Below are 26,542 nucleotides of genomic sequence, written 5' to 3' on the forward strand. Positions count from 1 at the left end.
TGGTGGTGGGTGTACATGCAGGGCTGGGAGGGATGTTCATGCAGTAGGTATTGCATGCAGGGCTTGGCATTCAGGTTAGTACATTGTGGTGGTGAACTGTGGGGGGTAATTGAGTGGAGTGATGGGTGGTGGTGACATGCAGGTATGTGGGGGATAGGAATTAAATATTGACTCAGCAGTCCTCCGGCAACTCCAGAGAGTCCCTAAGGATGCAGTATTGCCAAGACTTGCTCCTCCCATGCTGTCAGCTTTGGGCGAGGAGGTGGAGGTCCGCCACCAGTCCTCTTGATGGCAAGCTGGTGCCTTGCTGCCATTGAACGTACCTTCCCCCATAGTCATTCCACCTCTTCTTGATGTTGTTGCCTGTTCTTGGATGCTGTCCCACAGCGTTCACCAGGGCCACGTTTCTCTGCCATAGCTCTATCTTCCTTGCAGTGGAGATTTGCTGTGCCTGTGCTCCAAACAACTGTGGCTCTACCCTGACTATTTCCTCCACCACGACCTGCAACTCCTCATCTGTGAACGCGGGGTGCCTTTGTGGGTACATGGGTGTTGTGTGGTGCTGTGTGGTGTATGTTGTGCAGTGTATGTATGCAGTGTATGTTCTGCATCCTCCAGCACTCTGTGTGAAATCTTCTTTGCAAAGGAGAAGTTCCTGGTATTTACCGTTGTTGCAGAATCTTCAGCTTCTTCCACCCGGAGACAGTCATTTTGCACTTTCATCCGGGGTTTAGTGGGCTCCTGCCCCCCCTTGGACACTTTTGTGACTCTTGGACTTAGTCCCTTTCCTTTGCAGGTCCTCAGGTCCAAGAACCCGTCTTCAGTGCTTTGCAGTCAGTTGTGGTCTTTGCAGAATCTCCTATCACGACTTTAGTGTGTTTCTGGGGTGGCAGGCATCTCTGTGACCACCCCAGCTGCAGTAGGGTCACTTTACTCCTACCTTTCAGGGTCTTGGGGTGGGGTATTGTAGGAAAGTACCATCTTGCCTGGCATGTTACCCCCATTTTCACTATACGTATGTTTGATTTTGCCCTTGTGTCACTGGGATCCTGCTAGGCAGGATCCCAGTGCTCATAGTCAATGCCCTGTATGTGTTCCCTGTGTGGTGCCTAACTGTGTCACTGAGGCTCTGCTAACCAGAACCTCAATGTTTATGCTCTCTCTGCTTTCTAAATTTGTCACTGCAGGCTAGTGACACATTTTACCAATTCTCATTGGCACACTGGTACACCCATATAGTTCCCTTGTATATGGTACTTAGGTACCCAGGGTATTGGGGTTCCAGGAGATCCCTATTGTGTCTTTCTGGGGTAGTGGGTAACTTTACTCCTACTTTCTAGGGTCTTGGGGTGGGGTATTTTGGACACCCTTACTGTTTTCCTACAGTCCCAGTGACCCTCTACAAGCTCCCGTAGGTCTGGGGTCCATTTGTGATTCGCATTCCACTTTTGGAGTATATGGTTTGTGTTGCCCCTAGACCTATGTTCACCTATTGCATCCTATTGTGATTCTACATTATTTGCACTACTTTTCTTACTGTTACTTACCTGTTTTGGGGTTGTGTACATATATCTTGTGTATATTACTTACCTCCGAAATGAGGGTATTCTCTTAGATACTTTTGGCATGTTGTCATAAAAATAAAATACCTTTATTTTTAGTAACTCTGAGTATTGTGTTTTCTTATGATATTGTGCTATATGGTATAAGTGGTATAGTAGGAGCTTTGCATGTCTCTTAGTTCAGCCTAGGCTGCTCTGCTATAGCTACCTCTATCAGCCTAAGCTTCTAGAACACTACTAATCTACTAATAAGGGATAACTGGACCTCGCACAAGGTGTAAGTACCATCAGGTACCCACTATAAGCCAGGCCAGCCTCCTACATTATAAATTTGGGTGGCCATTCTGACTGCATCGGTGTGTACCACCAATGGTTTCCTGCCATTGATTGTCTGCCGTATTGATTCGTGGGTGATAATAGGGAGGGTGTTGTTTTGTTGGCGTAATGGTATGGGTGTTCATACCGGAAATTTACCACTAACCTTTGGTCTGGCCGATATGTGTTTGTGGAAGTATTCTGTCGGTTTAGTGTGCATGTGTCATAATATGGGGGCAGATGTTCGCCTCCGTGGCTGTATGTTGGTGTCCATCATCGTGGCAGTAAGCAGGATTTACTGCCAATGTCATAATGAGGGCCATAGTGCCTGGCAGTAAGCCCGGACGTGCAGCCAAACCCACTGTGCATGCAACAAAAGGCCATGCACATCTTCGGGTGAGCTGCCAGCAGGCCGGTTGGGTGATTTCGTGAAGGTTGGATGCCTCCAGGTGGGTTGGTCTCAAAGCCTGGCCTAAGGCTTTGAGACCACCAGGCTTTGAACCCACCACAATATAAATCAGGCCCATAGTATCTACTGTATGGAATCTCTCTTTATATATTCTAACCAGTCTAGTGATGGTTGCCTCTGTATAGTTATAGCACATTTTTTATTCCTCATGTGTGAGTAACTAAATTCATTATATTCAGTTGTAAATAAAATATTTAAATGTTTTTTACAATGAATATTAACTCCCCGGGTTACACATCATTACTAGTTTTCTAATAGCAAATATAGCTGTACTATGAGTATAGAAAACATGAAATAGTAGTAAAACAGCTTCTTTACAGTGTGTGCCAGTGTACTGCTGCCCAGTTTCTCTTCCAATAATTGCTAAAAATTGGGTTCCTTGTTGGCAATGATATGCACCCTGTCCAGGCAGCAACCATAATTCTTGTCAGGGTATGTCCCCAACACACCCTAAATTAACCTGTGCTTACCTCCTGGTAGCTTGCCACAGAACAGGCATACTTAAGAGGAAATGTGTTAAATGTGCAACACTTGAAACAGTAAAACTGTGATAACACCACATAAAAAGATATCAACAATCATACCTTTCATGCCTTACAGGTGGACCTCCAACCTACACTGTTGAAGATTTTTGCATGTTTGAAAACCCTGATGCAGCCAGTAAGTATCACCTTGTGTGTCACTTGTATAGATCCAGGGTTGTGTGAGAGAGGGTATGATGTGTGCAATGCCATGTTAAAATGGCATGTGTGACAAATAAGATGCCATTATCTAAGCTTGGGTATCAACATCATGTCTAATGTAATGTTGAGGATGTGGAATAAGTTGATTGATGCCAATGAGCCAACGTGTGCTGCAATGGAATTTTGGGTGTTAGGAAAACGTAAATAAGCCTACAAACACAGTGATGTCAGTCAACATATGTGTAAGAGGTGCTGGCTTTTAGATTTGCATGTCTGTTGCCAACCTATTTGGTGTCACAGCACATGTTGCCACACATTACATTAAGTTACTCTGGACATGGAACAAATTATGGACAAGTATTGAAGACTCTAGAGGGATTTTCAATGAGATACTTGCACCACCAGTGCTTCACTATGCTTCTGAAATGAAGTGCAGCAGCGGCTGTGCAAGAAGCTTTTTTGTAATGGGCAACAGTCAGTTGAGTACGCATTGGGATTTCAGCTCTGCTCCAGATGGATGTGGGATGGATTGTAGCAAACAAGATGTGTGCAGATTAACATACATGATCTACTCATCATTATAATTGTGAGTGACCGTGGTCACATCGTGTGTGTCTGAGATGTGCATGGGGAGTGTTTACCTGGTACTTAGGAGATGTAAAAAGGCATGTGCACAGGTAGTTTAATAATAATGAAAACTGTCACTGCACCCAGTGCAGCACCACTTTTCCTGTGCCCCTTAGCACACCCCTACCACCACCATGTGTGTTAGGGGTGTGTAGGGGTGTGCATTACAATTTTGGCACACCATGCCACAGTGTAGGGGGCAATAGAGTAAAATTTGTAGGGTATCTTGATGTACTGTTCAGGCTTAGTGCAAAAAATATTGGCACTGTTAACGCGTCCCTTTATGTCAATTTATACACATTAGGACTTGTTTTAGGCCAATGAATCTTTGGACCCAGTGGTGAGACACCACAGGACGATATAACTGATCAATATGTCAAGCAATATATCAATGACGTCATCAATATTTATCACCACAATATACTTTACTTTGGATAAAGACATTAATCAAGTTGTCGCTGTGACCATGACCTTTCAGCCATGAATAACCACACCTTTATTAGAATTTTGTGAGTTTTATTCCCTATTGATTACAATCTACTAGTAGAAGTGTCAATCTCAAAACCAAGAAGCAAAGTAGCATAGTCACCATATGGCAACTGTGATAAGACTTCAATAATGCAAAGATCACAAACATAAGAGCATAACATAAAGTAGACATAGATCAGAATACATAGAATATCATGTATGTCTCAGTTCAGCATAGCACGATGTCAGTCTCGTCTATTTGTGTCAGTCAAGGGGATCGCCTAGCCTAACTACTAATTAGCATCAGCATGTTGGACTTCATGCAAAATAATTTAGAACACCAATTTAGAAAACATCTAACTAAGGTCTCTATTAAAAAAATACAGCAGTTGGTGCCTAGAAAGGAAAAGCAAACAGACAAATTACAATAGCATTGTCATAATTACCCTCCTCGGATTAAGTCAGCATACAGGATCAGTCTTCGTCTTCAGGACATCAGTTAGATCGCCGTCAGTCTACTTCGTCTAAGGGACAGGGGAAACTTCCCTCATAAGGAGGAAAAGTGTGAAGGACAGTTTTTGGGTGAGGATGGTTTATTTAAGTCTCAAAGTCACCGAACAGAGTGACAGAGTTTCTGGATAAAATCAATAGCATTCCCTACCTAGTTCTAACGACCCTTCTGTGTCATGAGTTTTTATCCCTTTTTCGCAATACCTTCCCCCCAAATTCTATTGGAAATTTGCTATACCCCACTATCTTCAACCTATCAAATTATACATTAGGTAATCCAAATTGTCACCCCATGATAATTTATAACATTTTGATTGGTCTTCATAATTGACGTCTTCGTAGGTGGCACATCCGGGGTGTTATGTCATCGTCTTGCCACGTTTCTCGGGTCACAAGTTCTTCAGTTCGTGGTTAAATGTCCTTGAATATTTCTTTCGTATACTTTTGTTTCAAATCTGTATAAAACTTATACTAAGGCAGCTAGCATGCAGATGGGAACAGGATGAAGTTGGATACATGAAACGAAGGAAAAGAACAAATGCTGGGTCATGGCCCTTTACGAGTCAGCACACTGGAAAACAGAAAATATGCTTTAATATGAGAGTTACACAGCTAAATCTTCAACTCACGCTAACTTAAGGCCTATAGGATTTTCATGAATAATTTTACTCATTATTGTCATTAGTTCATATTATCATAATCATAATTCAAATGCACGTTAAGCAAATCACTAATTATTGTCGTTTTCTATGTGCAGCATTGTTAAGCATTTCACGTTTAGCATGTAATATTTAAACTAGCAAGTAGTTTCAGGTTTTGAAGTAGCGTTAATAGTTTCTTTCTCTATCCATGGCATTCCTACAATCACTCCCACAATTATCACTGCGCACACAACACCTATTATAAGCCCTAGTCAACCACACACTTTACTTCCCTTGCTACTACTTCTATTGTAAGCCATTTTTGTATAGAATCAGATAGCAGATCAACAATCAACTTGAGGATGATATTAAAATTCTCTCTTGCTTTCTGCGTATATTTACAGCGCCTTCACTCACTCCAGGACCTCTTTTGTCAAATCAGGTTAGCAGCTTGTCATAATCAGGTTTAAAGTCAATCCAGTTTTAGTGTCACTTTCAGTAATTTATAATGTCTCTTTTCAGTTTCAGAATTTTTCTGAATTTAACCAAGCTTCCCTCAGATTCGTTCAGGTACCGTAGTATTGGCCTGGTACTTCTCGATCAAAGCAAAATGCTAGGAATTCTTGTTGCCATTCAGATGTTCTAGCATATGCCCATTCAGGACCTGTATATCTTCTGTTTGTGATTCTTTTTCTTTTCAGCCTTCGTTCACCCTGTTGTTCTCCTTCACTCAGTTCTTCCACTCGAGATGTATCGTTATCTTCCATTATTGTGTCATTTGATACGTCTCTTATCTTGAAGAGTGGTTTACCTGGCCAATTGTCGCCTTTATGTGTCTTTTCTTGATGTATCCTTTAAGGACGCTGGACAGCACCCTCCTCTTGTGATATGGTGTTTTCTCTTGATGGACCTGCAGCTGGCTCAGGAGACTCTGATACGTTTTGATTTCTCTCTACAATTTCTCCTTCTTCTTCTTCTTCTTCTTCTTCTGGTTCTGTGCCGGGTTCGAGCTCTAACCCGTACTTGTCTACTTCTGGGAGAACTTCTTCTTGATTTAATTCTCCTGCCGCCTCTACTGAGATAGGCACTCTGTCACCTCTCTCGAATTCATTAACTGTTTGAGGGACAAGGCTGTTCTCAGTGGGCTCTCCGGTAGTCTCAGTTCCTTCTTGACTGTTTTCTGGCCCTGAGACTTCTCTTTCTGAAATTGTTGTGCCGGAAACTTCAAGTTCCTCTTCAACAGGACACGTTACCCTTTTTGTGTGACTGGCATGTATCCAGTTGGGAACTCCGGCACACTTTACAGCAGTAGTAGTAGTCAAGATTACTTGATATGGCCCTTTCCAACGTGGTTCTAGACACGATTTTCTCACATGCTTCTTGACAACCACCCAGTCACCAGCTTGTAGAGAGTGGCCTGGATCGCCGATCGGTGGCAATGTGTCAGCTTCCACCTGGTGAGAGAAAGAGCGAATCACATCAGCCAAATCTTTGCAGTAATCCAACACCATATCATCTGTAATATTCACTAGCGCATTTGCAGGTACTGCTGGTAATCTCATAGCTCTACTCATGAGGATTTCATTGGGGGATAGTCCAGTTTTCTTGTCTGGGGTGTTTCTCATTGACATCAGCACTAGAGGCAAGGCATCTGGCCACTTCATGTTAGTTGCTGCGCACATTTTTGCCATTCTCGATTTCAAGGTACCATTCATTTGCTCTACGAGTCCTGATGCTTTGGGCGGTAGCTACAATGCAGCTTTTGTTTGATGTTAAGTGCGGCACACAGGAGTTTAATCACCTCATTGTCGAAGTGGCTACCCCTATCCAATTCTATAGAAACCGGAAACCCGAATCTTGGTATCAGCTCCCTAACTAGTAATTTTGCGACTGTAAGACTGTAATTTCTACGTGTGGGATATACCTCAATCCAATGACTGAAAACACACACAATCACCAACACATACTTCAGTCCTCCACAAACAGGCATTTCAATGAAGTCCATTTGCATCTTATTAAATGGGCCTTTAGCTCTCCCAATGTGGCTCAAAGTTACCACGGTTCCTTTTCCAGCATTCATCTGTTGACAGTTGATGCATCTGTGAAAAGTAATTTCTGCGGCATGTCTGAATTTTGGGTTAAACCAATCAATTTTGAATGACCTGATCATGGCATCCCTTCCCAGGTGAGCGTGTCCATGATAGAGTCAGGCAAATTGGGATAGAAGACTGTTTGGCAAGTCTAATTTCCCTTCCTTTGAGACCCATAAATCATCAGCCCTCTGTACACATGGCATTCTTTGCCAAGAGCATTTCTCTTCCTTGCTTGCACGGCTTTGTAATGTTTTTAGCTCATCTGATGTGTCAACTACCCGCAATGCTAGGTTCAAACATGTGTCATTTTCAGTTTGTGGTAACAATTCCCATTGCTCTTTCAACGATATACAGTTCAATGCGCAAAATCTTGTGACTTGATCTGCATAACCGTTTCCCATGGACACAAAGTCTTGTGATCTAATATGAGCACTGCATTTCACCACGGCAATTTCAAGAGGTAACTGAATGGCATGTAACAAATCCTTTATTTGTTCACCATTTTTCACAGGAGAACCAGATGAGGTCATAAAACCTCTCTGTGACCAAAGTTGGCCAAAATCATGTACAATTCCGAAGCCGTATCTGCTGTCAGTATAGATAGTGACTTTCAAATTTACAGCTGCGTGGCATGCCTTAGTAAGGGCAATCAGCTTCAACGATACTAGCTATGGTACATACCGCATAGCCAGCTCTCAGTGTTCCAGCAGAATCTCTTAGACAGGACCCATCAACAAACATAATGCAATCATTTTCTTTCAACTGGGTGTCCTGTATGTCTGGGCGAGGTTTGGTACACAGCTCGGTTACCTCAAGACAATCATGCTCAAATTCTTCCTCGTTTTTGGCTTCAGTATTTTCATTAGGAAGTAAAGTTGCCGGGTTCAATACACTGCACCTCTTGAGCGTGACATTTGGTGACCCCAGTATGATCGTCTCATACCTAGTGAGACGTGCATTTGTCATGTGCTGAGTCTTAGTTCGAGTCAACAGAATTTCAACTGAATGTGGAACCATTACTGTTAGAGGGTATCCCATGACTATGCCTTCACATTGTATAAGGCTCTGACCAACTGCTGCAACTGCACGCAGACAACCCGGTAAGGCTGCTGCAACAGGGTCCAAGGTAGCTGAAAAATATGCTACAGGGCGATTTGTATCTCTGTGGACCTGTGTTAAGACAGACAAAGAACAAGCATCACCTTCATGACAAAACAACGGAAAGGTTTCTCGTAGTCTGGCATTCCTAGTGCTGGTGCCCTGCACATGCATTCTCTTAACTCCATAAATGACTCAGGCTCTTCCTTTGACAAGGTTATAGTATATGGCTCATCCTTGATTTCTTTACCTGTCAGTTTCATCAATGGCTTCGAAATGATCGAGACGTTGGGTATCCACTGGCGACAGTAGCCCACCATTCCCAAAAACATTCTGACATCTCTTTTTGTCGTTGGGGGGTTCATTTGCTAGACAGCTGTTATTATTTCCTTTGATATTCTCCTGGAACCCTTCTCAATCAAATGTCCTAAGTATTTCACTTCCTTCTGACAGTATTGGAGCTTTCTGGGTGACACCTTGTGTCCATTTTTTCCCAGATGATTCAGTAATGCAATGGTATCGTATTTACAACTGTGTCTTGTTTTGGACGCAATTAGTAAGTCGTCCCTGTACTGCACAAGAGTTAAATTAAAAGGCAGTACCAGAGGTTTCCTAATCCTTTTTCAATATCTGATTAAAGATGGACGGTGATTCAGAAAACCCCTGAGGAATTCTGCACCAACTGTACACCTTATCCAGGAATTTGAAACTGAAAAAAAATTGGCTCATGAAAAGGTATTGAAAAGAAAGCTTGGACCTGGAACATTATTACTGCTGGATTGGGCACCACAGGGCAACATTTTATCACAATTTTGTTTATTTTTCTCAAATCTTGCACAATTCGAACTTTCCCACAGGGCCTCTTTAAACCCATTATGGGAGAGTTACATGGACTGCTCAAGACCTCTTTCAGAACTCCCTGCCTGAGAAAGTCTGCAATTATTTGTGACACTTCTATAAGAACATCTTGGGTCATGTGGTATTGTGGCACTTGAGGGAACACTGCATTCGGTTTTAACTGGACTTTGACTGGTTCTATCCCTTTTATCAATCCTACTTCTTTCCCGGTCAGGTCCCACACTTTCTCTGTTACTGTCCCTTGTAGTTCGACAGGCAGGTCAATCAAGGTATGCATTGGGAATAAAGTAATCAGAGGGTAGTCTTCATTTGTTCCTGTTTCTTCCTCTAGCAACTGACTTTCATCTCCCTTGTCATCACTATTTGTCTGTATTTCAATTCCATCATTGGAACAGGTAATTGAACGTTTTGTTTTACACAGCAAGTCTCTTCCCAGTAGGGATACTGGACTCGAGTCGCATACTACAAACCTATGTAGCCCCTGGAAGTTGCCAATCTCAACTTGCACTGGATCCGTTATCGGGTTAGTCAGACATGGTGACATCTTTTTCGCCCCTTGAATGTCATTTTGAATTACAACCGTATTCAAATCTGAACCGTGGTTCACAAACCCTCGACCTCTCGGTTGTGCCTGAAACACACCATTCATTTGCGGTTGCTGTTGTATCATCTGTTGAACATTTCCCTGTATTCCAGCCTGTGCAGCCCTTATCTGCATCACCATCTCTTTTTCTTTCAACTTTTTCTGCTTCAACTCAATCTCGTCACTACAGTGCTTTGCATACTGCAACACTTCATCAATCGGTTTAGCTTACCAACAAATCAAATGATTCTTAATCATCTGGCTAACCTCTGGTCGTAACCCTTCAACAAATCTAAACACAAGATGGTTCATATCCTTTGGTTCAATAGTCTCAGTACCACTGTAATGCTTAAACGCCTTTAACAGTCTCTCGTAATAAGCATGTATTGACTCTTTAACCTCTTGAGAGGTCCGGACGATTTTCTGCCAATCAGTCACCTTCGGCGACACCTTTTGTTTCAAAAACTCAATCACCTTATGATAATACTTCATCACCTCTTCAGAGGGTGCTCTGGTCACCTTATCTCTTGCCAGCTCCTTTGTCGGCCAATCTACCCCTCTCTTGCACTCGAGCCACAAATCAGGCGGAATGATGATCTCGAACAAGGTGTTCAAGTCTTCCCAGAGACACTTTGCAAGTTTCACAAACCTATCTGTTTGCTGATACCACTCGATCAGTTTCTCTCTCAATCTGGGATAATCGTTAGTAAAGGATAGAATGTCTCCTCTGGTCCAAGGTACATGAACTAGGACACCACCAGCTGTCTCTCTCATAGGTAATATTTTTACGGATTCCAAATCAGGTGAGGTCTTGGCTTGATTAGACGCTGGGCTTTCACCCTTTCCCCTGTCTCTTTTCTTTGCCCATCGGCCTTCCCATTTCTCCAATGCACCCCAAATTTGTGCGCTTTGCAATAATTCTCCCAAATGTGCTTCCATTCCTGCAGACCTCATGTGCTCAAAATCTTTTGAGTCAAAATCTAATCTGTAACTTCTTTTCAGGTGTTTAGTGTTTCCGATATCGATATTGTATTTGTCTGCCAAGTTCGCTAATATCTGATGTACTTTGCCTGCTTCTTTGGTAATCTTAGGGCATAAGTATCTCAATTCTGCCTCCGTGTATGACTCGAATCTATTTACTCCCATTGTACCTTCTACCAACTCAGCAGCTTCTGCCCCTAGTCTTACAAAGTTCAGGTATTCGTCTTGTTTTTCTTTCTCTGGTTCGACTGTAACTACTGCAGTCTTCTGTGAAGTATGTCTTTTCTAACCATTCATTTAACTGTTGGACTGTAAAACCCTGCAACGAAATGTTCCCTGCATGCATCATTGGGGAAAGTGAGGTATTCGTACTCATTGTTTGTGGAGTTAAAACTCCTAACCCTGCTTGACGCATTGCTTCAAGGGGTGCTCCTACTGGACTAAGGTCCATTAAGGGCCTTGGCTGTTCAACTGTTTGCTCTCCCGAAGCCATAATCTTGGGAGTTCCCATCGACCCTCCTCTTCTCACATCTTGAGTCATCACTCCCTGATCACGCATGCCTGTTTTGTCCTGTGCATATAATGGTACTGGTGGACCAACAGTAATTGGTAACGATATGGCAGCAGGTGTCTGACCCGGTCCCACACTCCGTGGAGCAGTAATTCCATAGGTCTGTTCCAATGTACCCGGAACGGGTACTAATGGTGGACCATCTACAGGGTTGTACCCTGGTATCAGCTGTGGTTGCAGCTGGGACACTAATTTTGGAGTTGATTCAATCTGTATAAACTTCGGCTTTGTGTATATCGGGTCTGGCGTCACTATCAAATTTGTAGTCGTCTCAAGTACTGGGACATCTGGATAGATTCTGTGTATCTGCGGTGGAGGCTGCAACTGTATCGGTATGTCTGGTGCAGTGGGTACACTGACACCATTCTGTATCAAAGCAGTATCACTAGTCTGTATCGTATCAGTAACTCCCTTTTCTTGCATCTGGTTCCCAGGATCCAAGCTAGTACTTGGAGCATTGTTGCTCACCACATAAGGTGGTGGGCGGTCATGTAACAGGCTGTCCATAAATTCCTCATCGTCTGAATCATCTTCCTCTTCCCAAGAGCTTTTATTCTCTTTAGATTTGTTTGAGTCTTTATCTGTTTTACAAGAGGCTTTCTTTCCCTGTGTCTCTTCTCCCTGTGCTATCGCTGGGAACAATTTTAATCCATCTACAATTCCCCGTCTCCACATTTTATTCTCATCATCCCACCTAGCCTCTGCATACGATTTTTCTGCCCTTCTCAGTCTTCTCTGAAACCTTTCTTGTCTATGTTTAAGAGCCATCAAGTCCCAAATCGCCAAAGCCTCATACTGAGCTGGTCTCGGAGGTGGTTTCTGTGTACTTAACATCCACCTCAAATTTTCCAGTACCTTTGGATTAAACGTCCCATGTTCTGGGAACGCTAGACATCCCTCTTTCTCTGTTAATTTGCGCCACTGTTTCATCCATAAACAAGGCGCGACACCTTTCTCTTCCATGACTATATAAGCTGGAGTACTCTCGGGTGGTGTAGGCTCCCCATCGGTTGCAACAATATATACATCTCCTCTCAGAGTGCTCTTAAATGTTTCAACGAAATTCATTTTTGTGATTCTCTCTTAGTTTTGTATTTAATCAAAAGTGACTTTGTTCCCAGGGCACTCTTCACCCGCCTCTTCTCAACCTATTGCCTCTCACGGACGGCAGCCTATCCGTGTGCGACCCCTCTCGACAACTAACCTATCTCAGCACGGCACCACTGACGTCACACTCACATACACACTGCAGCTGACAAAGTCTTGCGGCTCGTCCGCTCCTCACTGAACCCATACGAACCCATACAAACTAATGCAAATTATTGCGAGCACCTTGAAAAACAACACAAATCTGCCGGTTTACTACAGCAAGGGTAACACATTTGCTTCAGAACTTTACAGCAATTTCACTTGAAGCCTCGGCCGCTACTCTCTCCTTATCAGTTCCCGCATACGCAAGCAGAATTTGACCTGCAAATTCTACTCTCGACTTGTCAATGACTCCTTCTAGTGCACTTTAGAATTTGTCAAATCTCCATCGAAGGTTATCACACATACTATGATTCAAACTTGACTGGTCAACCACGCCCGATTGACCTATTAAACCGTACAGATTACAACATAAACCACACCTGTCTTCATTCTCCGGAGTCTTAGACCTCAACAGGTCCGTACACAACAACCAACCACGTGGATAATTTTGAGCATTAAGCACCACACTCACATGAAGTACGCCGACTTCCCTACTCTCATACTGCGGAGTACGCCCACTCCTACTATCGACACATATTTCTTTGATCTAAATACACACAAGTTTGCACAATCACCTGCAAAAGGCATAAGCTAAGCAAGCGCAAAAACCCTAACCACATACATTATGCCGCCGAGAACATTCCCAACTGACTTAGGCAGGCTCCGAGATCCCGGGAAAGTCATGGTGAACTTAGAAACCCATCATACCTCCAATTTGCATTATCACAGAAAAACAAATCAAACAATAACTCTCCGTCCTGGGGCCCCCAAGGGCCAAACCGCCGCTCTGCTACCAGAACTGTTAATTCGTCCCTTTATGTCAATTTATACACATTAGGACTCGTTTTAGGCCAATGAATCTTTGGACCTAGTGGTGAGACACCGCAGGACGATATAACTGATCAATATGTCAAGCAATATATCAATGACGTCATCAATATTTATCACCACAATATACTTTACTTTGGATAAAGACATTAATCAAGTTGTCGCCGCGACCATGACCTTTCAGCCATGAATAACCACATCTTTATTAGAATTTTGTGAATTTTATTCCCTATTGATTACAATCTACTAGTAGAAGTGTTAATCTCAAAACCAAGAAGCAAAGTAGCATAGTCACCATATGGCAACTGTGATAAGACTTCAATAATGCAAAGATCACAAACATAAGAGCATAACATAAAGGAGACATAGATCAGAATACATAGAATATCATGTACGTCTCAGTTCAGCACAGCACGATGTCAGTCTCATCTATTTGTGTCAGTCAAGGTGATCGCCTAACCTAACCACTAATTAGCATCAGCAGTTGGACTTCATGCAAAATAATTTAGAACACCAATTTAGAAAACATCTAAGGTCTCTATTAAAAAAATACAGCAGTTGGTACCTAGAAAGGAAAAGCAAACAGACAAATTACAATAGCATTGTCATAATTACCCTCCTCGGATTAAGAGGGTCATTCCAACCCTGTCGGTCGGTGTTAAAGCGGCGGCCAACCCGCAAACAGGCAGGCGGCCAAAAAAATGGAATTCTGACCCTGGCGGGAACCGCCAACACAGACCGCCACTTTAACACTCCGACCGCCACGGCGGGACAAACAAACAGCGCGGCCGTCACCGCCAACAGACAAGCGGCAGACAATGTACCGCCCACCCTATCACAACTCACCAATCCGCCACCTTTTCCGGGGCGGGAGCCCCGCCGATAAAAACAAGGTGGTAACAGACTACGAACGGGAAAACGCTCACCCTACACACTCCACGAGGAATATGGACAGCATGGAACCAGAAATACACATCCTACCAGCAATTGTCTACCTGCTCCTCTATCAGGAGCACGAACGCCGGCGCCGAAGACAACGGTGAGTACTGCACCTACGACACAGGGGAGGGGGGGAGGAGAAAAGAATACTGGCACACACATACGCGACACCCCCCCCCCAACTACCTACACACCAATGCAGAGCAACAACTCAGAGTGACACCCCCCAAACCCCCCGGAAGAATGCAAAGACAAAATAATATGTTATTGGAATTCAAATATATTGTAAGGCTAAGTAAATAAGTAAGTCGAACATCCCATAACTATATACACATCTGTAAATTGTCCCGTCAAAATTGGCTTTCTGTCATTGTACGTGGGCCAATGGTCCTCAACACATGGGCAAAGCCCACACATGAGACCCGAATCCATTGGAGAGAACACTGCAGGGGCATCAGATAGGAAAACTACAGGCACCTCAGGGGGAAGGGAAGGGGGGGCACCTCAGCCACATGAGTCCACGATGCCAGATCCAGAAGGGGCCTCCATGCCCACTGTTCAATCCTGGGGAGTGCAAAGCCACAGTCTCTCAAGTCCCTACAGTGGGTGGCTTGCTCACTGTGCCATCCTGGGGAGTGCAAAGCCACAGTCTCACAAGTGGATGACAGACTCCAGCGGTACTGGAGGAGTCTTGGTGCCCAGAGTGTATTGTGCAGCCCTGTCCGACACTGATCCGGGCCTGCCCCTTCTGCCAATGTGTCAGCGGTGCTTGAGAGGAAGTGCCCAGCGGAGCGGTGCTTGAGAGGAAGTGCCCAGCGGAGCGGTGCTTGAGTTGAAGGGCCCAGTGGAGCGGTGCAGAGACGGCGGTGCCCAGCGGAGCGGTGCTTGAGTTGAAGGGCCCAGCGGAGCGGTGCAGAGACGGCGGTGCCCAGCCGAGCGGTGCTTGAGAGGAAGTGCCCAGTGGAGCGGTGCTTGAGAGGAAGTGCCCAGCGGAGCGGTGCAGAGACGGCGGTGCCCAGAGGAGCGGTGCTTGAGAGGAAGTGCCCAGCGGAGCGGTGCTTGAGAGGAAGTGCCCAGCGGAGCGGTGCTTGAGTTGAAGGGCCCAGCGGAGCGGTGCAGAGACGGCGGTGCCCAGCGGAGCGGTGCTTGAGTTGAAGGGCCCAGCGGAGCGGTGCAGAGACGGCGGTGCCCAGTGGAGCGGTGCTTGAGAGGAAGTGCCCAGCGGAGCGGTGCTTGAGAGGAAGTGCCCAGCGGAGCGGTGCTTGAGTTGAAGGGCCCAGCGGAGCGGTGCAGAGACGGCGGTGCCCAGTGGAGCAGTGCTTGAGTTGAAGGGCCCAGCGGAGCGGTGCAGAGACGGCGGTGCCCAGCGGAGCGGTGCTTGAGAGGAAGGGCCCAGCGGAGCGGTGCTTGAGAGGAAGTGCCCAGCGGAGCGGTGCAGAGACGGCGGTGCCCAGAGGAGCGGTGCTTGAGAGGAAGTGCCCAGCGGAGCGGTGCTTGAGAGGAAGTGTCCAGCGGAGCGGTGCTTGAGTTAAAGGGCCCAGCGGAGCAGTGCAGAGACGGCGGTGCCCAGCGGAGCGGTGCTTGAGTTGAAGGGCCCAGCGGAGCGGTGCAGAGACGGCGGTGCCCAGCGGAGCGGTGCTTGGGAGGAAGTACCCAGCGGAGCGGTGCTTGAGAGGAAGTGCCCAGCGGAGCGGTGCTTGAGTTGAAGGGCCCTGTTCAGCGGTGCTTGTCTTGAAGGGCCCTGTTCAGCGGTGCTTGTCTTGAAGGGCCCTGTTCAGCAGTTCTTGAGACGGCGGTGCCCTGTTCAGTGGTGCTTGTCTTGAAGGGCCCTGTTCAGCGGTGCTTGTCTTGAAGGGCCCTGTTCAGCGGTTTTTGAGACGGCGGTGCCCTGTTCAGCGGTGCTTGTCTTGAAGGGCCCTGTTCAGCGGTTCTTGAGACGGCGGTGCCCTGTTCAGCGGTGCTTGTCTTGAAGGGCCCTTTTCAGCGGTTCTTGAGACGGCGGTGCCCTGTTCAGCGGTGCTTGTCTTGAAGGGCCCTGTTCAGTGGTTCTTGAGACGGCGGTGCCCTGTTCAGCGGTGCTTGTCTTGAAGGGCCCTGTTCAGCGGTGCTTGTCTTGAAGGGCCCTGTTCAGCGGTGCTTGTCTTGAAGGGCCCTGTTCAGCGGTTTTTGAGACGGCGGTGCCCTGTTCGGCGGTGCTTGTCTTGAAGGGCCCTGTTCAGCGGTTCTTGAGACGGTGGTGCCCTGTTCAGCGGTGCTTGTCTTGAAGGGCCCTTTTCAGCGGTTCTTGAGACGGCGGTGCCCTGTTCAGCGGTGCTTGTCTTGAAGGGCCCTGTTCAGTGGTTCTTGAGACGGCGGTGCCCTGTTCAGCGGTGCTTGTCTTGAAGGGCCCTGTTCAGCAGTTCTTCACATGTGTCTCCAGGGCACCAGATCTGGCCAATATCTTGTGTTCACTCGCCATCCGACTTCTCGCTTGCGGGGCCCTCCTGTGCTGGTGTCCCGTGCCCGTGGGTGTACTCCTTCACCCCCGGAATGGGGCTGGTGGGGCCCTCCTGGGCAGCTTGCCTGCTGCCGGACTTGTCGGCCGTGCTGCCCTTGCCATCCTTGCCTGTTCCTCTTTGTCCCTTGCCTCCCTTTGGAGATGTGCCAGGTGGCACCCCACTTCCTGACGGTGCCAGGATGGTGCCTGTGGAGGCTGCCGTCTCTGTCCTCTCGCTCCAGCCCTTGCCTTTTTGGGATTTTTTCCCAGGGGGTGGGCTGGCTGTCCCTTTGCTGCTGGCCGATGTAGCTGCCCTCGAAGGTGGTGGACTCCAATATCCCTGGACTATGGTCCTTGTAGGTCCAGGGCTTGTGGTGGCTGAGGTGCTGATTGGACTTTTACGAGATGGAGGGGGTGGGTCAGGTGATGGAAAGAGGTTAATTTTGGAGAGGAAAAACTTTTTAGGAGCAATGGGAAGGGTAGGTGCAGTGGTTATGGGAGTGGAGGAAGAGGATGTGGTTGTAGGAGAGTCAAGTGTGCTGTCGTTGGGTGCAGGTGCTTGTGACGGAGGCTGTCGTGAGGTGGATGGCTGTTGGGTGGGTGGCTGCCTGCGTTTGTGTGGTTTGGAAGAGGGGGTGACAGACACACTGGGAGAGGACACAGGGGACTTGTAAATGGCAGTGGGGGTGGTGACTGCACGTGTGCGGAGTGTTCTGGTGGGTGTGCTGGTGATGGACATAGTGGCTGATGAAGTGGTGCATGCAAGTGTGAGTGGAGACTTCACAGGGAGGGAGGAGGGAGACGAGGAGGAGGGGGACACAGAGGAGGCAGTGGCTGTTGGCATGTCTGCATGTGGATGTTGCTTGTGTGAATGCTTGTGGGATGTGTGGTGCTTATGTTTGGATGAGCTGACCTTGGGTGTTGAGGTGTGTGCAGGCTGGTCTGTAGGTGTGTCTGGGATAGGCAGAGGAACAGGGGAGTGGGACTGGGTGGAGGGAGTTGGAGGAGGGAGGCAGGAGACAGGGACAATGGCTGCCGTCAGTGCTGAGGCCAGAGCGTTGAACGATCGCTGATGGGCAGCCTGACCCGAATGAATGCCCTCCAGGTATGCATTGCTCCGATGCACCTCCCTTTCCACCCCCTGGATGGCATTCAAAAGGGTAGACTGCCCAACAATGAGCGTCCGGAGGAGGTCAATGACCTCCTCACTGAGGGCAGCAGGGGTAACTGGGGCAGGGCCTGAGGTGCCTGGGGCGAAGGAGACGCCCGCCTTGGTGTGCGAGTGGGCACAGGGGGAACGCTGAGGGGCTGCTTGGAGGGCGGAGCTGGTGCGCTGGGTGGCGGCTGTACCTGTTGTTGCGGTGGGCACGGATGTTGCCGCCACCACAAGGGAGCTCCCTTCCGAGGGCGTGTCGGTGTCGCGGATGTCTCGTCGTGTCCCCGTTGTGGAGCCCCCCTCGCCCTCTGTCTCACTGGTGAAATCAGAGTCCGTTGCATGGCCCTCCGGGGCCATGTGAGATGCAGCTCCCTCGTGCTCCAATGCTACTTCTCCTCCGCCAGATGATGCTAATGCACACATGAACAGGAAGAGCAGACAAAAAAATGGGGGGGGAGAAATAAAGACATGTTGAGTGCATGCATTGGCAACACAGTTGGCGGAGAGGACAGACACAGAAGCCCCCTGCACTACGCCGCGCACTTGGGGTACACTACTCAATCAGTGAGACTTGGCCTACAAGCCAATGGACGACATCTGCACACATAGGTGACACAAGGCCATGGATAGCTGTACTTGGCACCCTACAGAGGTGGAGGGCGGGGGCACAGGGCCATGCCTTACAGAGGGGACTAGCCTACAGAAATCGCCCTGGCCTAGGGATACCCACATCCCTCCTCCCCCACCCAGACACCTCCACTGCGCGCTAAGATAGCAGAATGTGCTTGTACTCACCCCTTTGTGTCTGCTGTGATGTCCTCACGCGCCCATCCAAATCTGGGTAGGCCACCGCCAGGATCCGAGACATCAGGGGGGGTCAATTGACGAGTGGCACCCCTCCTACGTTGGGAGGCCATCCCCAGCAGAGCCTCCGCGGTCTTTCTGCTCCTGCGGTGGATGTCCTCCCACCTCTTGCGGCAGTGGGTGCCCCGTCTGTTGTGGACCCCCAGGGTCCGGACGTCCTTGGCGATGGCACACCAAATGTCGACTTTCTGATGGGCGCTGACCTATGTGACACGTACAGGGAGAGAAAAAGAAATATCAACATTTTCTGCATGCTCGATGTGAGTGTCCCCCCCATCCCCACCCTTGCCATGTGGCACATGCTCTCATCTGTCGTTTGATGCATGCCTCATACGCTCCCCTCCGCACCTTCGTTCATTCACCCCACTCAACCCAGGCATTGCCCACAAAGCATGGTCCCAGTGTACTAACCTGTTGGTCTGGAGGACCGTAGAGTAGCGCATACTGGGGGAGGACCCCATCCACGAGTTTCTCCAATTCTTCTGAAGTGAAGGCAGGGGCCCTTTCCCCAGTCGCAGCAGCCATTGTCTCTTCCAGACCGAGGTCACAGCAGCACTTGCAGTATAGGTCCTCTCCTGTGGATGATCAGGTCTCGAGTGATTAAGCTGATAGAAAATGGCGGTCACGCCCGCGGCGGTGCGTACCGCGGCCGTGCATACCGCGACCGCCGGCGCACTTCGTCATTGGCTCCTGAAACCCATAGGGTTCTATGTTAACCAATGCGGCTTTGCACCGCGGTCTTCGACTGCCTACCGCCACGGAGTGCCACGCAAGCGCATTGACCTCACATCCCATTGTCACACTTCACAGGTCAGGCAGCCGCCATTTCAAGGGCCCACATGGCTTAATTTCTACTGCGTCACATAGGCCTAGGCCTTGCATTGCCACTCATACAAGCCATTCAATGCATAGCGAATCGTGTACTGTGCAAGCTGTGGGAACGTACCTGTGGTTTGCTTGACTCTGTGCTCCATGTTGTCCTTCCTAGGCACCGTCCGCTGGGACTTGCGAGGAGATGGAGGAATGTTCCCATGTACAGACCGCTGGTGGACCTGTCGACAATGGAAGAAAGACATGTCATACTGACATACAGGCTTGACCGAGCCACTATACAGGAACTGTGTGCCCAGCTGGAGCCAGACCTGATGTCACCCATTCGCCAACCCACAGGGATTCCCCCTCTGGTGCAGGTTCTGTCAGTACTCCATTTTTTGGCAAGTGGATCATTCCTAACAACAGTGGCCATTTCATCAGGGATGTCTCAGCCTATGTTTTCTAAGGTTTTGTCCAGAGTGTTGTCTGCCCTGATGAAATACATGCAGAGCTACATTGTTTTCCCTGAGGTGGGCGATTTGGCTACAGTGAAGGGTGATTTCTATGCCTTTGGACATATTCCCAACATCATTGGTGCCATTGATGGGACCCATGTGGCTTTGGTTCCCCCCAGTGAAAGTGAACAGGTGTACAGGAACAGAAAAAGTTATCATTCTATGAATGTCCAGGTGGTCTGTTTGGCTGACCAGTACATCTCCCATGTAAATGCCAAGTTCCCTGGGTCAGTGCATGACGCGTACATCATGCGAAATAGCAGCATCCCTTATGTGATGGAACAGCTACAGAGACACCGTGTGTGGCTAATTGGTGACTCTGGTTACCCCAACCTGTCGTGGCTACTGACCCCAGTGAAGAATCCCCGGACCAGGGCAGAGGAACGGTACAATAAGGCCCATGGGCGTACTAGGAGGGTGATCGAGCGGACCTTCGGCCTCCTGAAGGCCAGGTTTAGGTGCATGCATATGACAGGTGGAAACCTAATGTACTCACCGAAGAAGGTGTGCCAGATCATCTTGGCCTGCTGTATGCTTCACAACCTGGCTTTGCGACGCCAGGTGCCTTTCCTGCAGGAGGATGGTCCAGAGGGTGGTGTTGTGGCAGCTGTGGAGCCTGTGGAGAGTGAAGAGGAGGAAGACGACGGGGACGACACAGACAACAGGGACACAGTGATACAACAGTATTTTCAATAACACACAGGTACGAATCAACACCGCCATTTCACATGTACTTACAGTCTTCTGTCTCTCTACTGTCTGAGTTTCCCCCCAGTTTATGTTAACTGAGTTGTGACTTTCCCTTCCGTTTTCAGAGATGTGTGCCCCACTGCGTGACCTCTGCTTTGTTTGCCCATGGACTACAGCTGTGTGACAGTGGTATGTTGTCATCACAATGTAACTGAACATTTTGGCACCGTTATGTCTAATACATTTGTTCAAAAGACAAGCAGACTCCAGATAATTTTAGTGCAATAAGTGATTTTATTTAAGTGCTAAATTTAGGAAAATGCTTGAAAATCGGTGATGGGTGATGGTGGAGTAATGTCCATGGCAGAGTCCAGATTTTCAGTCTCACAGGTGCATTGTCCATATGCCTGTGAAAGGATGGAGCAGGGGCAGTTCAAGGTTGGACAGGGTGACAATGTGGGACAGTGGGATGACATCAGGGGGTATCCTTTGCTGGCGGGGGTCTTGGCATCCTACTCTGTCTTCTTCCTAGATCTCAGGTACTGCTTGCGGGGTGGTTCTTCTTCTGCAGGAGGTGGGGTTCTGGTGGCCTGTTGTTGTGTGGGGGCCTCCTGTCCACTAGCGCCGGCAGAGGTGGTGGCCTGTTCCTGGTCCATGCTAGTGACAGGGGCCCTTTGTGGTGCCACATGGTCCCGCAATGTGGTGACAATCTGGTTAAGAGCCACAACGATGGTCCCCATTGCGGAACTAATGGCTCGGAGTTCTTCCCTAAACCCCATGTACTGTTCCTCCTGCAGTACCTGGATCTCCTGGAACCTGGCCAGTACCGTAGCCATCGTCTCCTGGGAGCGGTGGTATGCTCCCATGATGGAGGAGAGGGCCTCGTGGAGAGTGGTTCCCTGGGCCTGTCCCCCCCGTCCCACAGCAGCCCTCCCAGTTCCCCTTTTTCCCTGGGCCTCTGTCCCCTGGACCGTGCGCCCACTACCACTGCCCCAAGGTCCCTGCTGTTGTTGGGGTGGTGGGTCAACCTGGGTGCCCTGTAGTGGTGGACACACCGCTGATTGACGTGTCCTGGAGACAGAGGCATGGGCCCGCTGGGTGGGAGCTGTGCTGGTGTTCCCAGAGTGGGGTAGGTCTGCTGTGGCCTGTGGCTGTGTGAGGGGAACCGACTGTCCCGAGGTCCCCGATGGGCCGGGCTGGTCATCAGGGTCCAGGGAGACAGAGCTGCTGTCATCACTGGGGGCCTCTTTGGGGGTGGGATGGACATTTCTGGACCCTCCTGGGCAGTGTGGTGGCGTTCGGGTCCTGCAGGGGTATAAGAGTATGGTTATTGCTTCTGTGTGTGCCATAGTGTGCAATGGGTGGGTGGCCGTGTACCCCAGTGCTGGCATTCCCTTGTGGGGGCTGTTGTGACGGTGGCTTGTGGGGGAGATGGGTATGTGCAGTGGGCATGCTTTGGTGATGGGTGTCCATGCTTTGTGGACGCATGCAGGGCTAGGTGTTGGGATGGGTGGGTTGTGATGGTGAGCCATTTGCAAGGAGTTGGTGTGATGGGGGTGGGGGTGAGGGTGGGGGTATGATTTGGCATGCAGGTGGGGTGGGGGGAATGAAGTAGTGAAGATTTGACTTACCAGAGTCCATTCCTCCAGCTACTCCTGCGAGGCCCTCATGATGCAGGATGTGCAAGACTTGCTCCTCCCATGCTGTAAATTCTGGGGGAGTAGGTGGGGGTCCGCCGCCAGTCTTCTACACCGCGATGTTGTGCCTTGATACCATGGAACGCACCTTCCCCCATAGGTCGTTCCACCACTTCCTGATATCGTCCCAATTTTGTGGATGCTGTCCCACAGCGTTGACCCTGTCCACTATTCTTTGCCATAGCTCCATCTTCCTGGCAATGGTGGTGTGCTGCACCTGTGTCCCGAAGAGCTGGGGCTCTACCCGAACTATTTCCTCCACCATGACCCTGAGTTCTGCGTCAGAAAACCTGGGGTGTCTTTGGGGTGCCATGGGGTGGTGTGGATGAGGTGTGGGGTGGTGTATGTGTTGTAGAGTGTGGTGAGTGTGGTGGTGTGTGGTGTTTTGTGCGTGGATGTGGTGTGGGTGATGTTGTGATTTGCCTCTGTGTCATGGTGTACTCTATTCTGTGCTGTCTCTCTCTGGCCTTCAGTCGCAATTGTGGTCGTAAGGGTTTGTGGGTGATGTGGGTGTGTGTTTTATATTGTAATGGGTGTGTGGGAGTGGTGTGTGTATGTGTCTCAGGTGTGTGTATTTTGAATTGTCCAATGTGGCTGTGTTTTGTAAAGGTGTGTGTATTTTGAGCGCGGCAGTGTGTACCGCCAATGGAATACCGCGGTTGAAAGACCGCTGCGGGGATTTGTGGGTCGGAATAGCATGGGCGTATTTCTGTTGGCGTGACGGTGGAGGTTTGGTCATCGCCAGTTTTTCGCTGGCCGTTGGTGTGGCAGACTTTTGTTGTTGTCGGGTTTTTGGCAGTTTGCCAGTTGCGAGTCAGAATGACCGTGGCGGTTTACTGCGGCGGTGTTATGGCGGTCTTCTGACCGGCGGTAAGCGCCTTTTACCGCTGAGGTCAGAATGACCCCCTAAGTCAGCATACAGGATCAGTCTTCGTCTTCAGGACATCAGTTAGATCGCCGTCAGGCTACTTCGTCTAAGGGACAGGGGAAACTTCCCTCATAAGGAGGAAAAGTGTGAAGGACAGTATATGGGTGAGGATGGTTTATTTAAGTCTCAAAGTCACCAAACAGAGTGACAGAGTTTCTGGATAAAATCGATAGCATTCCCTGCCTAGTTCTAACGACCCTTCTGTGTCATGAGTTTTTATCCTTTTTTCGCAATACCTTCCCCCAAAATTCTATTGGATATTCGCTATACCCCACTATCTTCAACCTATCAAATTATACATTAGGTAATCCAAATTGTCACCCCACGAAAATGTATAACATTTTGATTGGTCTTCATAATTGACGTCTTCGTAGGTGGCACATCTGGGGTGTTTTGTCATCATCTTGGCACGTTTCTCGGGTCACAAGTTCTTCAGTTCGTGGCTAAATGTCCTTGAATATTTATTTTGTATACTTTTGTTTCAAATCTGTATAAAACTTATACTAAGGCAGCTAGCATGCAGATGGGAACAGGATGAAGTTGGATACATGAAACGAAGGAAAAGAACAAATGCTGGGTCATGGCCCTTTACGAGTCAGCACACTGGAAAACAGTAAATATGCTTTAATATGAGAGTTACACAGCTAAATCTTCAACTCACGCTAACTTAAGGCCTATAGGATTTTCAATGCAATATCGTAAATGCTAATATAAGCTTGATTAATCATCTCATGAATAATTTTACTCATTATTGTCATTAGTTCATATTATCAAAATCATAATTCAAATGCACGTTAAGCAAATCACTAATTATTGTCGTTTTCTATGTGCAGCATTGTTAAGCATTTAACGTTTAGCATGTCATATTTAAACTACGCTCTCTCAGCACTAACCCTGAACTGTATGTATGGGCCCATTGTAAGCTATGGTGTGCCCCATGTACCACCTACTCTGAGCAGGTGCTAAAAGACTCTCCTAGAATCCCCAATGTCATTTTTCCTGCCCCCCCTACCGGGTGAACCCCACCTTGCATCCATGATGCCTGACCAAGGCATAATGGAGCTGAAGGGGTGACAAAGTGGTGCAGTGCATGCATTGCACCACTTTGTGACTATGGCACAGGGATTTTGGCCTTGTTGGGCCACATCAGACTCACAATAATGATGACACTAATGTGGCGCTAGGAGGCACTAGTCCCACTTGAATCTGGGCTCTAATGTGCAAGATTATCCCTGTGACATGAACATGATACCGTAGACAAATGGTAGGCAGTTTAGTCTTGATTTGGATCTTGACATTGTTGTGGTATGTCTGGTGGACAACATGTGTTATCTGAGGATGCTGTATAGATTGCATGGTTGTTCTACCTCTACTCAATGCAGTTTTTGATGTCATGTTCTCCTCTTGTTTTGGCTGCCACAATGATCCCAGCATATCAGCGTGCTTTTGAGAAGAGAGCAAAGCGTTACCGCCATGTTCTGGAAGTTCAAGCAGGTTACCAGAAGTTGGCCAAGAGATATTGAAGGGAAAAGTCATCAGCGACAGGCATTCCCACATGGGGGAGGACCTAAACAGGCCGCAACCACCAAACCAACATCTAGCTCCACAAAAAGGGTCAGGGGTGCCTCAGCTGGCCCTACCCCTTCCATGTCCACAGCACAAACTTCAACACCAGCCCAGCAACAGCCACCACCAGTTATCACAGTCTCCAGCTTTGAGACGGACATGAGGAGAGACATGGATGAGATAAAGGCCGGGTTGGCCAAACTAGACTAGCACAATGCTAGAAATTTCAAACTTTTAAAGTACTGTAATAAAAAGTCAAAAAACTATGAACAACAATATGCACAGCCTCCCAGTTCCTTCCCTTCCCCTATTTTATATTGTAAATAGTTTCGGGTCGGTAGTAATAGGTAAGGTAGCATAGATTAGGTTAGTTGTAGGACATAGTATAGTTGGGGAGTGGGTTTTAGTTTTGTTTTTTATTTTGGGAAGGGTTTGGGTAGGGGGTTCTGTATGGAGCTCTAAACAAGAAAATTATATAATAAAAAAATACAAAAAATAAAAAAATAAAAAAAAAATGAGGCCCTCATTACAACCCTGGAGGTGAGTGATAAAGTGGCAGTAATACCGCCATCAGGCTGGCGACAAGTTCCGCCAAATTATGACCATGGCGGTGATAACTCCCATAGACAGCCAATGTACCACACCAAGCCCCAGGGTGGAAACAACACTCACCACAGAGGTAGCTGCCACCAGCCAGGTGGAAGACAAAGTACCGCCCACCATGTTAAGAAACTGCAAACCACCACCTTTCCCGGGGTGGTACCAATGCCAACAAAAGCCTGGCAGAAACAGAGCTTAGAAGTGAAAGGACTCACCATTGGAGACACAGGGAAGAATTACGCCACCATTGAATCTGAACTGTAAGTGTTACAGATGATTTTCTATGTCATGCTCCACCTGGAACACCAACACTGACGAAGATGATGACGGTGAGTACAGCCGCCAAGCACACAAGGGAGGAAGGGAGGAAAATGACAGTGACACACACAGGCACAACACACACCATTCACACACACACACCATACACACAACCAGCTGTACACGTAAACCAATGACACATGACACAGCATAATTTCAGAAGTACTGACAATGTATTAGCATAGTAAAACCCACCACAGGAACCAAATATATCCAAATGGTCATAAAAGGCCAATGCCCAGTTCAAAGTCATAAGGGCACACAAGGCCACAGGGCACAGTCCAAAGCCCAACTTGTATCCTGACACATCCGAGGAGAACACTACAGGGGCATCATTTTGAAAGTGGGCAGGCAACTCACAGGGATGTGGGGGCACCTCAGCAGAATATGGGAACTTCCCCACTGGTTCTGAAGGGGAATCCATGCCCATTCCTCTTTGCTG

This window comes from Pleurodeles waltl, chromosome 8, assembly GCF_031143425.1.
Source record: "Pleurodeles waltl isolate 20211129_DDA chromosome 8, aPleWal1.hap1.20221129, whole genome shotgun sequence".
Lineage (NCBI taxonomy): Eukaryota > Metazoa > Chordata > Amphibia > Caudata > Salamandridae > Pleurodeles > Pleurodeles waltl.